This window comes from Leuciscus leuciscus (assembly GCF_965113295.1).
Source record: "Leuciscus leuciscus genome assembly, chromosome: 11".
NCBI classification, from domain to species: domain Eukaryota; kingdom Metazoa; phylum Chordata; class Actinopteri; order Cypriniformes; family Leuciscidae; genus Leuciscus; species Leuciscus leuciscus.
The window spans coordinates 29,348,736-29,362,546 of record NC_138735.1 but is presented as its reverse complement, the minus strand read 5'-3'; the positions used below and the strand labels follow the sequence as shown (position 1 = coordinate 29,362,546).

General features: G+C 36.4%; 1 protein-coding gene, 2 long non-coding RNA genes and 1 gene segment (V, D, J or C); 2 read left to right on the top strand and 2 right to left on the bottom strand.

The window, feature by feature from the left end:
* LOC309509298 (H-2 class I histocompatibility antigen, Q10 alpha chain-like) overlaps positions 1–13,811 on the top strand; it is a 211,420-nt gene that overhangs the window by 192,579 nt on the left and 5,030 nt on the right. The window lies entirely within an intron of this gene.
* On the bottom strand, positions 32–2,379 carry LOC309509341. Its single transcript, XR_014209866.1, has 2 exons — positions 675–2,379; positions 32–564 (listed from the first exon to the last, which is right to left on the bottom strand). It is a non-coding gene; the product is annotated as an uncharacterized lncRNA (long non-coding RNA).
* Positions 3,343–3,992, bottom strand: LOC309509316 (Ig kappa chain V region BS-5-like). The segment is given in 2 exons: positions 3,801–3,992; positions 3,343–3,713 (listed from the first exon to the last, which is right to left on the bottom strand).
* Positions 6,690–8,721, top strand: LOC309509334. Its single transcript, XR_014209858.1, has 2 exons — positions 6,690–6,910; positions 8,282–8,721. It is a non-coding gene; the product is annotated as an uncharacterized lncRNA (long non-coding RNA).

The window sequence follows — 13,811 nt, the reverse complement described above, 5'->3', positions numbered from 1 at the left end:
TTTTCTTAGTGTAAGTGTGTGTGTGTGTGTGTGTGTGTGTGTGTGTGTGTGTGTGTGTGTGTGTGTGTGTGTGTGTGTGTGTGTGTGTGTGTGTGTGTGTGTGTGTGTGTGTGTGTGTGTGTGTGTGTGTGTGTGTGTGTGTGTGTGTGTGTTTGAGCAGCTGCAGTTTCAGTTCAGTCACTGTGACTCTGACTGACGGAGGTTTTTGTACGACTCTTTATCACTGTGTGAACACTGGACCACTGTGTAAACTCATACAGTAATAATGTCCAGCATCTTCAGTCTGGACTCCACTGATGGTCAGAGTAAAATCACTGTTAGATCCACTGCCACTGAATCTAGATGGAGTTCCTGACTGGAGGCGGTTTGTAAAATATATCAGGAGTTTAGGAGCTTCTCCAGGTTTCTGTAAGTACCAGCTAAGAAGGGGTTTTCCATCACCATCATCATCACTATAACAGCAGTCTGGATCACTGCTAGTTTTACAGGTTACAGTGACCGATTGTCCAGTTTGATAGAGCCGCTCTGAGGGAGTTTGAGTCACTGTCTCCTGCCCAACAGATTCTGACAAGAGAGAAAGATTAGAAATCACAAACACTTTTACAACCTTATATCTTCACAACACACATAAAGATAACGAGTGAATAACGTTTGTAATCTTGACTGACACAAACCTCGACATAACACTGCCAGCATCCAGATCAATATGGTGATGAAAGTCATTTTTGTAGGTTGAAGGTTCAGTTCTAGTGAAAAACAGTTGTTGATCATGTTTGATGTTTGACAGAGTTATAAACACATGCAGAGCACTGAAGCGTGTGTCGCTCATGTAAAACACACTCTATGCAAACGCTTCAGGAGTCACAGATTTAAGTTTAATGTGCCGTTTCATTGAGACTTCACAAAACATTTTGCGAGTTCATGTTAATATGATCCTTTATTGATATAAAGCAATATTTTCTAAGTGTGAGTGTGATATTGCTTTGATACATCAATTTAATAAACAAGAATCTATTATTGAGTACTTTACATTTTAGTCATTTATATTGCCAGTAGTTATTTACTAACTGAAAGTTACGGCTAACTGAAATATTTCCAAACGAAACCACAGTAAAACAAACCAGTGCGACTCTGAGAAACACAATCGTGGCCTAATAGTTAGAGAGAATCAGAGTATGGGTTTCCACACTTGGCCTTCATATGTCACTTTCACAATAGTTCCTGAATGAATCAGTGTTTTAATCGGATGATAAAGTTAATGGCTGCATCTGAAATCACATCTTCCCTTCTATATAGTGGGCAAAAAACAGTATGTGACAAAAGAAGGATATCCGAATTGACAATACTCATAAAAGCAAAAAGTACTCGGATGTCCGACTGCTTTTGGAGAGATCCTGAAGTGTGATACGATGGACACTTTACTATCCCATGAGGCCACAGGAGAGGATCTGTGAATGACAGTAAAGAGATGCAACTGACGCTGGTAGATCACATGATAATGACAACATGGCGAATGTAGTACGTCTGGATTACACTACACACACCCATTTATACTATATAGAACTGACTTTTTTAGTGGCCGTGAAGTAATTACTAATTCAAAATACTGTAAGTATCTACTCAAGAGAGTTTGTGATTTCAGCGCTTCTTTCAGCTTTTTCTCCCGATTCAGAGACTTCATCCTTCGAAGGCCGATTGCGTCACAGCGGCTCGATGAAGTCTGTCTCAATTCAAAGGCTCCTTCAAATGCGTCTTCATTTCCCGTGAAACAACACTCACATTTCCCATTTAACACTCAGTCCGACCTTCACGGCCTTCGAAGGATCCAGACTCTGAATTGACCGTTCACAAAGACCCGCCCCCTTTAGTTACTGTTGCTATGTCCGATAAGCGACGCCGCTCTCACGCCACACGTTCTCACGCAGTTAAATACACAATCGCGGAGCAGAGAAACTGACAACACACTGACAGACAGGACAGACCAGATTACTTTTGATATGAAACAAAGTCTCACCTTTCAAATTTAGTCATTTTTTAAAGACATTTAAACAATAAATACCGTTTTGTGGCTCTTTAATGTGTCTGACAGATCTGTAGAGCCTCAGTTAAAGCTGTTCATGAACCGATCATCTCTTCCTTCTAGTTCATTTATAGCATCAAATAAACATGAATGAACATCAGAAGGAATGTTGTTTTAAAGTTCTAAGACATCAGTACACTTCGTTTCTCAAGTTTAAATCCTCCAACGTTAATCTAACTCTCCCGACTGCTTTGTCGGACAAAATGGCGGATGGCGGATTATGATTGGTCAGATCGCCTGTCAATCAAACTCCCTGCGAAGGGTCAATTGGGACGCAGCCATTGACATAGTAGCTGTTCATTTAAGCTATTAGTCCAATAATCGCACATGTATATTAATAAGCCATATAAATCATAATAATAAGCCTTTAATTTCCTATAGGCCTATATAATACATCGGCTAATCAGCGCTCAAGCGCACACATAAAGCTTGCCACAGCGCACCAGCAAACTACAGAGAACCGCCGGTAACGATCTGTCCCTCACAGACTGAGTGACTTCACCACAAGTTTTTTTTTTTCTGTGACTAACCGACAAATAAACTTTTTGGTCGACCAAGCCTCTTCTAGTCGACTAAAGAGTAGTTGAATATGAAGGAGCAGCTCTACACTCAAATCAGTCTCTTGTCGCGTAACGATGAAACTTGCAGAAAGAGTCTCTGTAAAATCCAGCACTAAAGCTGCAGGTTAAACACATCTGTGTGTGATGATGGAGGATCTGCTTCTGTCACGAGACTCCACTCCAGCTCTGAGTATCGCTCCACTTATTCACTGAATTACAGTAATCTTCAATTACCTACAATAACCGTCTCATAGTTTTGTGAATAAGTTTTCAATAAAAATTCAGTTAAAAGCACAAATAAAAATTCTTATCTATCTCTTTCTTATCAGAGGCTTCTGATTGGTGCAGAGGAGGGAGAGGCGTGTCTAAACTGAACTGTTGATCAAGGTTATAATTAAAACAGCAAGCTAATATAAAACTATTACTGTCTGCAGAATATAGTGCATAGTAAACAAATTACATGTTTATGGGATACTCAAATGAAATAATCATGGAGAATTATGAAAATTAGGATCTATTATTAATAAAAGGGGGCAACTAGGGCAAACTGAAATCACTCAGATCTCAAATGTGTCACAAAATCTCTTTCTGACCTCTATAATTATTAAGAGTGTCAGATTAATTTAGATGGTTTTATTTCAGATGTAAGTGTGACGATGTTATTTCAGATCCTCCTTTGAGCAGCTGCAGTTTCAGTTCAGTCACTGTGACTCTGACTGACGGAGGTTTTTGTACGACTCTTTATCACTGTGTGAACACACCACCACTGTGATAACTCTGACAGTAATAATGTCCAGCATCTTCAGTCTGGACTCCACTGATGGTCAGAGTGAAATCACTGTTAGATCCACTGCCACTGAATCTAGATGGAGTTCCTGACTCGAGGGTTTTTGCATAACGAATCAGGAGTTTAGGAGCTTCTCCAGGTTTCTGTAAGTACCAGGAAAAAGCTGCATCCCCATCACTGTATCTGTACACATCTCTGCTGGTTTTACATTTGATATTCACAGTTCCTCCTGGTTGTTCTGCTGTTATTGAGGGACTCTGAGTGACGGTGATCTGTCCTCTACACTCTGAAACACAACAAGAAGAAAATACACTCAAAACTTTGACAATATACTTGAAGAAATGAATTAATATCAAACTTGTGCTCCACAAACCTTGAGCAAACGCTGTGAGAGTCCAGATGAAGATGATGATGAAGGTCATGTTGATGAAGATTGTTGTGTGTGTCAGTGATGAAGTGTTAAACTCACAGCACTATAAACACTCTCACACACTGAAGATCTGATCAATATGCAAACACACTCCACATCATTTACCTGAAGACAGTCACTCATTAACAGACACAAAACACAATCACTGAAGTAAAATAAATCTGTCTTTTTCATAATATTTGACCTTCTACAAAATGTTAAAAATTATATCAATCAATTTAATTCTCAATTCATCTACAATACCAACTTTAGTATATTAATATAAATATCTGCTGTGAGACTTTGAGAATATTTTTACTGTAGTTGGAGTGAAACGTCGCTGTTAATCCCCAAAAACCATTTTTTATGTGCAATTACACATTGAATGTTTGTCAAAACTGTAAAGATGATTTTCATTGTCAAAGGATCTTTTTTTTCATCCACTGAACTAACAATCTTTTCTGACATTTACTTGATTTGACGAGTTTTCAGCTCTTTTCTTCCTCAAAGATAATTCAATTCTAAAGGGTTAAAAATACATTGAAAGAAAATAACATTTGGCTGGTATTTTGGCACCACTTTTTATTTTGGTATTTATTTCATTTTTTTATAATATATTGTTAAATGAACAGCAATATATGCAGGCATTTATATTCTTAATAGTATTTCCTCTTAATGATCAGCTCTGTCTGAGACTTCAGGAGTAAAAAGGTTTATAGAAATTCATTTTATTCATTATAAAGTTATAGTGGATGTGACACACAAAGTTTGCTTGAGGTTTTATTCAGAGTCTTAAACTGTAGTGAATTCAGTTCTTGTGTTTCTTCACATCAAGTGAGTTTCAGTGAAGTTGATCATGAAAATGACACTTAAAATCTATAATATAACTTCTATTTAACTTTCATCGCTTTAGTGATCACAGGCTTTGTGAAAACTCTTCTCTAAAAACATTCAGATCAACTTTTTGAAAGTTAAAGCTGATAAAGTGAATCAAACATTACAGAGAAACATAGTTCTTCTATTTCTAATGCTGTTTCTTTTAGACTCTTATTTGTCGTTTTCAGTCGATTCTTGTTTGTAAAACTAACACTTGATGACCTGAAATTAGTTTTTGTCTTCGTTTTCAACTTGTTAAAACAATAAATTGTATAAATTATATTTTTTGTTCAATAAAACTGGATATTGAGACTGCAGAGAATATCAAAGATGACACATTTACTGACAACAGTCTTTATGTTTCTGCATCGACTGAAAGTGGAACTTGATTGAGTTTTTCTGGCAGTTTGAAACTCAATGATATTTCCTTTTTAAATAATTTAATAATCAAGTCTGTGAACCGTATTCTGAACATCTGCATCTGCTTTCTGCCTTTCATACAAGACTGTGTGTGTGCTTTATCATTCAGGCATGATTTTATTACAATTCAGTCAATAAATAAAATATAATTGTAACTTTATGTCCGTTTTGTGTCATTTTTGTTTCGGGTCTTTCATTAGATCAGGGCTTTAACTCACATTTCATAAGTAAACTTCAGTCAGTGGAGCCTGAACACTCCTGCAGATTCATGATGAAACAAGAACATGCGGACAAATCATAGATATAGTCTTAGATAAATGTAATAAGATAAAGAGATAAGATAAAGTATTTAGTAAGTTAGAAACTCAATGAATGCTTTAGGTTTAATATCTACGAATAACTTGTGAAAGTGTGTGTGTGTGTGTGTGTGTGTGTGTGTGTGTGTGTGTGTGTGTGTGTGTGTGTGTGTGTGTTTGAGCAGCTGCAGTTTCAGTTCAGTCACTGTGACTCTGACTGACGGAGGTTTTTGTACGACTCTTTATCACTGTGTGAACACATAGTCACTGTTGACTTCATGTTCACTCATACAGTAATAATGTCCAGCATCTTCAGTCTGGACTCCACTGATGGTCAGAGTGAAATCTGTTCCACCTTCTTCTCCATTCCCACTGAATCGACTGAAACTGTCATCATAAAGACTATCTACACTATAAATGATGAGTTTAGGAGCTTCTCCGTGTTTCTGCTGATACCAAGCTAAACCCCAGCCATCTATCCCAGCATCAGTTTTACAGTCTATAGTGGCGTTTTGTCCTTCAGAAACATTCACAACTTCAGGCTGAGTCACAGTGATTCCTCTGGATGCTGTTGACAACAACATTATATGAGTTTCATCAAATGACATGAAGATTAAAGACTCAGAAATGACAAGCTTTGACTTCTGTTACCTGGAATAAAAGCGGTCAGAATCCAGATGAAGCTGCTGAAGAGATTCATGGTGTTTGTTGGGTTTGTACCGTGGTAAACAGCAGTGTGTTATAAAGTGTGTGAGTCTGAAGGCTATAAACACTCGGAGAGCTGAAACACGTGCCGATGCAAAGTGACTCTCTGAGCAAAAACCAGCTGGAGGAAAACACACATGAAAATGAACACATGCAGAAGAAACTGATCCAGTTTTGTGGCCTTTAATGTGTTTTATTCTCAGGATCCAGTGGAGTGTGTTTTCACTTCTTTAGGAGTTTAGAAATCATTTCTTCTTTATTCTGCACGAGTCTCTGGTTCAGAGTTCAGACTTTCTGATCAATCAAATGACAGTTTCATCACTAAAAGAAACAAGTATTTCACTGTGAACTCCATGAGAGGGCAAAGGTCATTCCAGAGGTCACAGGTCATCAACACTTATTAAAATGCTTTGATAAATACATGATCATTTAGAAACTCCCAGTTAAGATGTGTAAAGAACAGTACAGAGTCTTTCTGATTATAATATTTATTTAGATTTAATAGTTTTCATGCATTTAGAGACGATGAGGCTGTTCAATAATCCTGATGTTGAGAAGATCTGCTGTTGAGTCTCATATCTGTGTGTGTGTGTGTGTGTGTGTGTGTGTGTGTGTGTGTGTGTGTGTGTGTGTGTGTGTGTGTGTGTGTGTGTGTGTGTGTGTGTGTGTGTGTGTGTGTGTGTGTTCATTTGAGTGTGACGGAGGTTTTTGTACGACTCTTTCACTAGAATGAAACACTGTGGTACACTTTTGGTGGAGGAACTAAACTGACGATCAGTAAGTCTTTTCTATTCTCTATAAAAATGTTAATTTTAATTCATTCATCTTATTTTATTTTTAGATTATTTGAGCAAAATAATGATTTGTGATGCCAGGAATGAACCTTAAAAAAAAACATCTATAAGATTATCTTATTTGTCAACAAGATAATTCATTTATTATAAAAATATGTTTTTGAAAAGCAATTTATCATTTAACTATTTTATTATTTACTTAAGTTTTATATTTCATATTGTTTTTAAATGTTATTTTTAAATTTACATTAATAATTTCATTATTATTGGTAACATTTGATTGTATTTTAATGTAGCCTATGGATTCCAGTATTTTATGATATATTCAATTATTTCTTGATATAAATAATTTTGTCTATAATTAATAGTAAATTTAACAATTAAGGGTTTTTAAATGCATCCAAAGTTTGATAACACCATTTTTGTGTAAGCGTCATCATCAGACAAAGAGATATTTAGTTAATAAGCATTTTAAAAAATCAAGATTATGATGATTATGATTGTAAGTGTCTAAACAGCAGAATTTAAATATATATATTGAAACTTTGCTGAAAATTACGATTGATTTTCTGTGAGTATCAAAATGTATGAATATTTTTACAAAAACAATTAATATTGAAATTATTATTTAAAATTGATTTCAAAATCTTATGAAGAAATCACAATATATTAATCAGTTTTCATGTGGACAATATTTTTAAAAAATTAGATTGAGATTAAAAGGTTCTGTAATCAATCAAATGAGTGGTTTTTTATTATTATTTATTTCATTTATTTCATCGCTATTTTTAATGTCATATTTCATTTTACATGAATATTTAAAATCTTATTATTGCTAACATTTAGTTAATTTCATGTATTGACTGCAGATACTTTTTAAAAAATCTATTCAATTATTTCTTCATATATAATTTTGTCTATAATTCTTGGTAAATGTAACTATCAAGGGCTTTTTAAAATGTATGAAACAAATGTTGTATATAATGTGGACATAAATATGATTTTTATCATTTTCATCAGACAAAAAGAAACTCAGTTGAAGAGCATTTTGAAAATTAATCATTTAAACAATCAAATTTGAGTTTCTGAATAGCAGAATATTTTCAAAATACAATTAATATTGAAATGATCATTTAAATTAGTTTTCTAGATCTTATAACGACATCACAATATAACCATCAATTTACTTGGACAATGTTTTTCAAATTCATTCTGTGGATCATTAAAATGTAACTTGTATATTTAAAATCAAACGATATTCATGAATGTGTGTGTGTGTGTGTGTGTGTGTGTGTGTGTGTGTGTGTGTGTGTGTGTGTGTGTGTGTGTGTGTGTGTGTGTGTGTGTGTTCCAGCGGGTCCCTCCGTGTCTCCCTCCGTGTCTCTGCTGTCTCCCTCTTCTCTGCTGATCTCTGGAGACCCCCCCGCTCTGCTCTGCCTGCTCAGCTCTTACTCTCCACAGGGGGCGACGGTGAGCTGGACGCTGGACGGGTCAGAGGTCACCGAGGGGGTTCAGACCAGCGCAGAGAGCGAGCGGGACGGTCTCTACAGTCGCAGCAGCGTCCTGAGCCTCAGCAAAGCACGCTGGGAAGACACAGAGCGCTTCGTCTGCAGAGGAACACATGCCGGAGCTGCTCACGAGGCCTCGTTCCTCAAGAGCTCCGAGTGCTGATGTTTCTCCAGTGAAGACCAGCGTATCTGAGCGTCACGTGATTTACAGCTCAATACTGAAGCAGTCTGTCAATGTGCTGCCATTGCTGTTCATTCAATAAAGCTTCATCTGAACGCAAGCGCACATTTGTGTTGGACTGCATCATTGATCAGTGTGTCGTTCCTTCAAAGTCCTGCACTAAAGTTTCAGCGGCTTTTGATTGATTGTAATAGTTGAGAACAGCTGCATTCAGCAGCAAATGTGAAATGAAGCTCTTGGGGTTTGAACATGGTCACTGGAGACGAGCTGCTCTATTCTGAGACCGTCACAATCACTAAACCTGACAATGCAAATGAGATTTTCACCTCAAACTCACAGTTTCACTCTTTTACTGGTTCAACGCTCTGAACTGGAACAGTTTCACTTCTGCTAAAATGAGTTATGAGTAATAAATTAATTATAAGCTTGAGATGATAGCTAGGCCTACTTGAAAAAGGCTCAAAAACATATTTCTTACATTGACTTTATCATATAGTGTATTGTACAAAGCAAACAATATATGGTTTGTTTGATTTCATATCAGTTTACACATTCGGTTTTCTCTGATTCAAGGCATATTTGAGTCAAACCCGTCCGTCACAGTACAGATCTGTTGTGTTGAGAAGTATACAATGACAACCGACACTGGTAGATCACATGATAATGACAACATGGCCAATATAGTACGTCCAGATAGTGGTGGGCAGATCGAGGCTTTGTGAAGCAATGTAACAGTTGAACCAAATGTGCCATATTGTTTCGAGGCTTCGAATCAATCCGACACCCGTCTCAACGGTGACACCTAGTGGTCACTTGCAGGTGTTGATCTGAAACAACCTTGACAAGCCATTAAAAATTGTGTTGTTTTTTTATTATTGTATTTTTCTAATATGTGAAGCTTGTAACCTATAGGCTCCTCACTGTGCATAATGTTATTTTGGTCCTGCAAAATGAATATTAATAAAAGAAATCAAGCCACAATGTCTCACTTTTTTAGAGATTTTTATTCAAAAATATTCATTTCTCTGCTGTGGAAGGACTTAGCTTACTTCTTTTTTTACAGATAATTTCTCCAGCCTTTGAAAAAATCCTCTCACAAGGGACACTTGTTGCTGGCATGCAAAGATATTTTTAGCTAGGACATACAAATGAGGAAAGATTACTGCTCTCTCTTTCCAGTAAGTTAGTGGATCATGAGTCCTGGGCAAAAACGCATCGTTGATTTATTTTTTCACTTCCACTGTGGCATCAGCTGTAGCATTGTGTGTCTCATATGTAGACCTATAAAATGTATATTCACACAATATTATATTATATTATATTATATTATATTATATTATATTGACAATGAAGCTATTTTTAACATGATTGGCAGTTGTGATTGGGACATTAGGTTGTAGGGCATAGGGCTATGGATTTTCTAAACAGTGTCCCAAAAGTTTGTAATTATATTTCAATTATAATTTCAAACAATGCATACCTTACTTAGATGGCCCAGCAGTGTCAGTAGCAGGCATAGGAACAGGGGGGATGCTACCTATGGCAAGCCAAGAGGCTCAGAAATACGCCATTGATTGATCGCGTTTAAAGCCAAACGCCGTCAAATACGGCGTTTTAAACCGTATTGGACGCCGTAAAATACGCCGTTGAAATTATAAACGCCGTAAAAGACGCGCGAAATACGTCAATGACGCCGTATTTGACGGCGTTTTAGTGTGCATGGAAAGCGCCGCTTTTTACGCCGTTCATCTCGCCATATGACGCCGTAAAAAACGCCGTTTTGGTTGCACAGAGCGCGCGCTATTTTACGGCGTTTTGCTTATAGTATAATGAGACACGCCCGCTGATTTCCACAGCCAGTAAGTTTGAACTGTTCTCTCCCAATCAATGATGAACTGAGTCAGACCAGACGAATTCAGCATGGATCATTTGTGGTAATCCAATTCGTATGCTCTCAAGGAATTATTAATTTTATGTATTAAACTAATCCAAGCTAAATAATAAACTGAAATTAAAGAAAATATTAAAGAACATTCAAATCAATAAAGCAAAATTAATAGGATTTTCACATTTTAAAAGGGTGTTACACAGGGCTTAATTTGAGCCGGAACATGTGAACATGGGTGACACATGACTTGCCCGCTTGTTGTGCTAGTTGAGATTGCTGTTAGCCTCGATCGATTCACTCAGGGGAAAAATGTCAAAAAGACAGCAAAGTTAAATACGCTGGCCAGTCAGATCCCAAACCATGGTGGAGACCATGGTGGACACAGCAGTAGTATCGACATAATATCTCGTTATTTCGACATAATAAGGGGACATTCTAATCTGCAATAAACCACATTAAGCGTTCTTATAATGGTTTTCTATGGGGGGAAATACTTAACGTGTAATTGCGTTCTGGGCTCATCTGATTTTTTTTTTTTTTTTGTACATAGCATAGCCCACTTTGTTATGATTTTAGTATCATAATGATTAATAAATGCAAGCACAATTATCTGTGAACTTGATTTGAACAAATGCCTTTCAACTTGTGTGTGCAAAATTCAGAATTAAATGAATGTGCAGCAATTTGTACAAATAGAGAATCTGTAGGCCTACTGTACTGTTGTAGCCATTAAATAAGTGCATTTAGTTTCATATTTGTTAAAATATTATATATAAATATATGTTATTTTTTTCATTTATGTTGATTTATGAAAAGTGAACAGCACCAGTAAGATAGGATGCGCAATATGAGACATGGAGTGGTTCAGACATGATTTTGACCACTTTAAGTTTTGTTTTGTAGAAAACCTTTCTTTAAAGTGAATTTCGTTTTGTATAAATTGTATCTTAATTTTAATACATTTTTCATCAACCAATTGCCTGGATTTAATGAATAAGAAGCAAATATAACGGACAATATAATCATGGAGGCGCTCGCGTTGCACGTGAACTGGAGCGCATCTCATCCTAACTTAACGAAACTCAGTGTATGCCTCACACAGACATGAGAAATCAAATACACAAAGCTTGAAATGTCTTTAAACGAAATAATTCAAAATTCAAAAAAAAAAAGAAAAAGGCTAGGCCTACTCTCTGATTATGTAATCCATTATGTGCATTTCTCTCTAGGTGCGTTAACTACGAATATGGCGATTGTCAACTTCATGTTTGCAGCAGACCGTCAGAAACACTAGTTTATTAATAAAAATCAATGCACGCGTCACCGGATTTACAAATGCACATCTTGCTTGTTGCACGCACACATATTATGTCGAAATAACGAGATATTATGTTGATATAACATTATTATTAATAATATAGCCTACATCTTTTAGAATATTTGATTGTGCTGAATGCTGAATGTTGCGCTTGTTCAATTTAATAAAACTTTAATTGTGATCATTAAAATAATTGAATATTAAATATTTAGTGGCCAAGTTTTGCGCTGCTCCCCCTGTCAATGATCTAACACCCCCTCAGCACATGCGTTAAAAATTCTCTGGCGCCGCCAGTAGGCAGTGTAATTTTTTTGTTTGTTCCGTTACCTCCAACCCCCGTTTTGAGTCGCCGGATACGCCCGAAATGAATCCAGTTTGTTGATAAAAAAATTATATTTCTCATTTCCGTTTAGTTTAAGTTTTTCAACTAATAGTTATATTTTCCTTTATTTCAGGTTTATTTCGATTAGCATTTAAATGTTTTTAATAGTTTTAGTTTTACTTTACTAACCCTGCCTGGGCAAAACATCGACAGAACTGTCAATTTTCCAACTCTTTCAAGCCACGAATTTTTACAAATATTCACGAATTATTTAATGCCGGTCTGGGACACAATATTAGGCCAATCACACTCATCCAGGCCAATTAACCTACAGCTATTGTTGCAAGCATAATTTACATTTCTTTTAAGAATAATGACTCAAATGTGGGAAAGAAATAACTAGGCTATGTTATTTTTATTTATTTATTTATTGTCATTTGCTGAGTTTGCTCCCCTTGCACCTTATGTTTTATCTTTTAAAATGACGGAAATTATTTCAAAATTCGTATTTTAAAAACGGCTTTACTCACTGAACTTCTATACCCACAAACGGTTGACTTTTTCCCCCAAGTCGTTTATTTCACTATGAACTGGACGATCGAAAGGGCAAAATATTTGAATCTTCATTTTACAAAAATATATTGGATAACGAAATGTAATAATGCTATTTAATGAATATATAATCAATGTAATATGAATAAAACACGAATTTAATTAGCCTACAAAATCGGAACACTATTTAATTCTGGAAGGAGATAGTTTATAGACATACCAACAAACCTGCCACATTTTTTAGAAATAGCAAAAAATACATTCGTCTTATTTTTTTCAAATAGGCCTATTTAAAACACACAAATTCATAGGGCATTCTATGGGTTATAATATTTTGTGTTATTCAGCACTTAGATGGAAATGTGCCGAGTTAAGCCAATACGACCTGGATTATTTTCCTTGTTTAATAACTCCTCATATATGAGCATAAGAATTGGATTAAATGATCCGTGCTGAATTCGTCTGGTCTGACTCAGTTCATCATTGATTGGGAGAGAACAGTTCAAACTTACTGGCTGTGGAAATCAGCGGGCGTGTCTCATTATACTATAAGCAGAACGCCGTAAAATAGCGCGCGCTCTGTGCAACCAAAACGGCGTTTTTTACGGCGTCATATGGCGAGATGAACGGCGTAAAAAGCGGCGCTTTCCATGCACACTAAAACGCCGTCAAATACGGCGTCATTGAGTATTTCGCGCGTCTTTTACGGCGTTTGTAATTACAACGGCGTATTTTACGGCGTCCAATACGGTTTAAAACGCCGTATTTTACGCCGTTTGGCTTTAAACGCGATTAATCTATGGCGTATTTCTGAGCCTCTTGGCTTGCCATAGCTACCATCCTCTGCACCCTGCAAAATGGCAGGATGAGTGCTCCTCAAATGGCACATCATGGATGATGTATTGTTGCAGTAGGCTAGCTGCCGATCACAATACACACATCTCACTTTATGTGGGGTTTCTAAACGGAAATGCTCCCACACCACAGATCATATGTACGGAATCTATTCTGGGGAGCCTCCATTTTATCTATCTATCCAAATCTATCTATCTATGTTCCTATAATCTATCTATGTATCTAGATATGTATCTATCTATAATATATCTATGTATTTA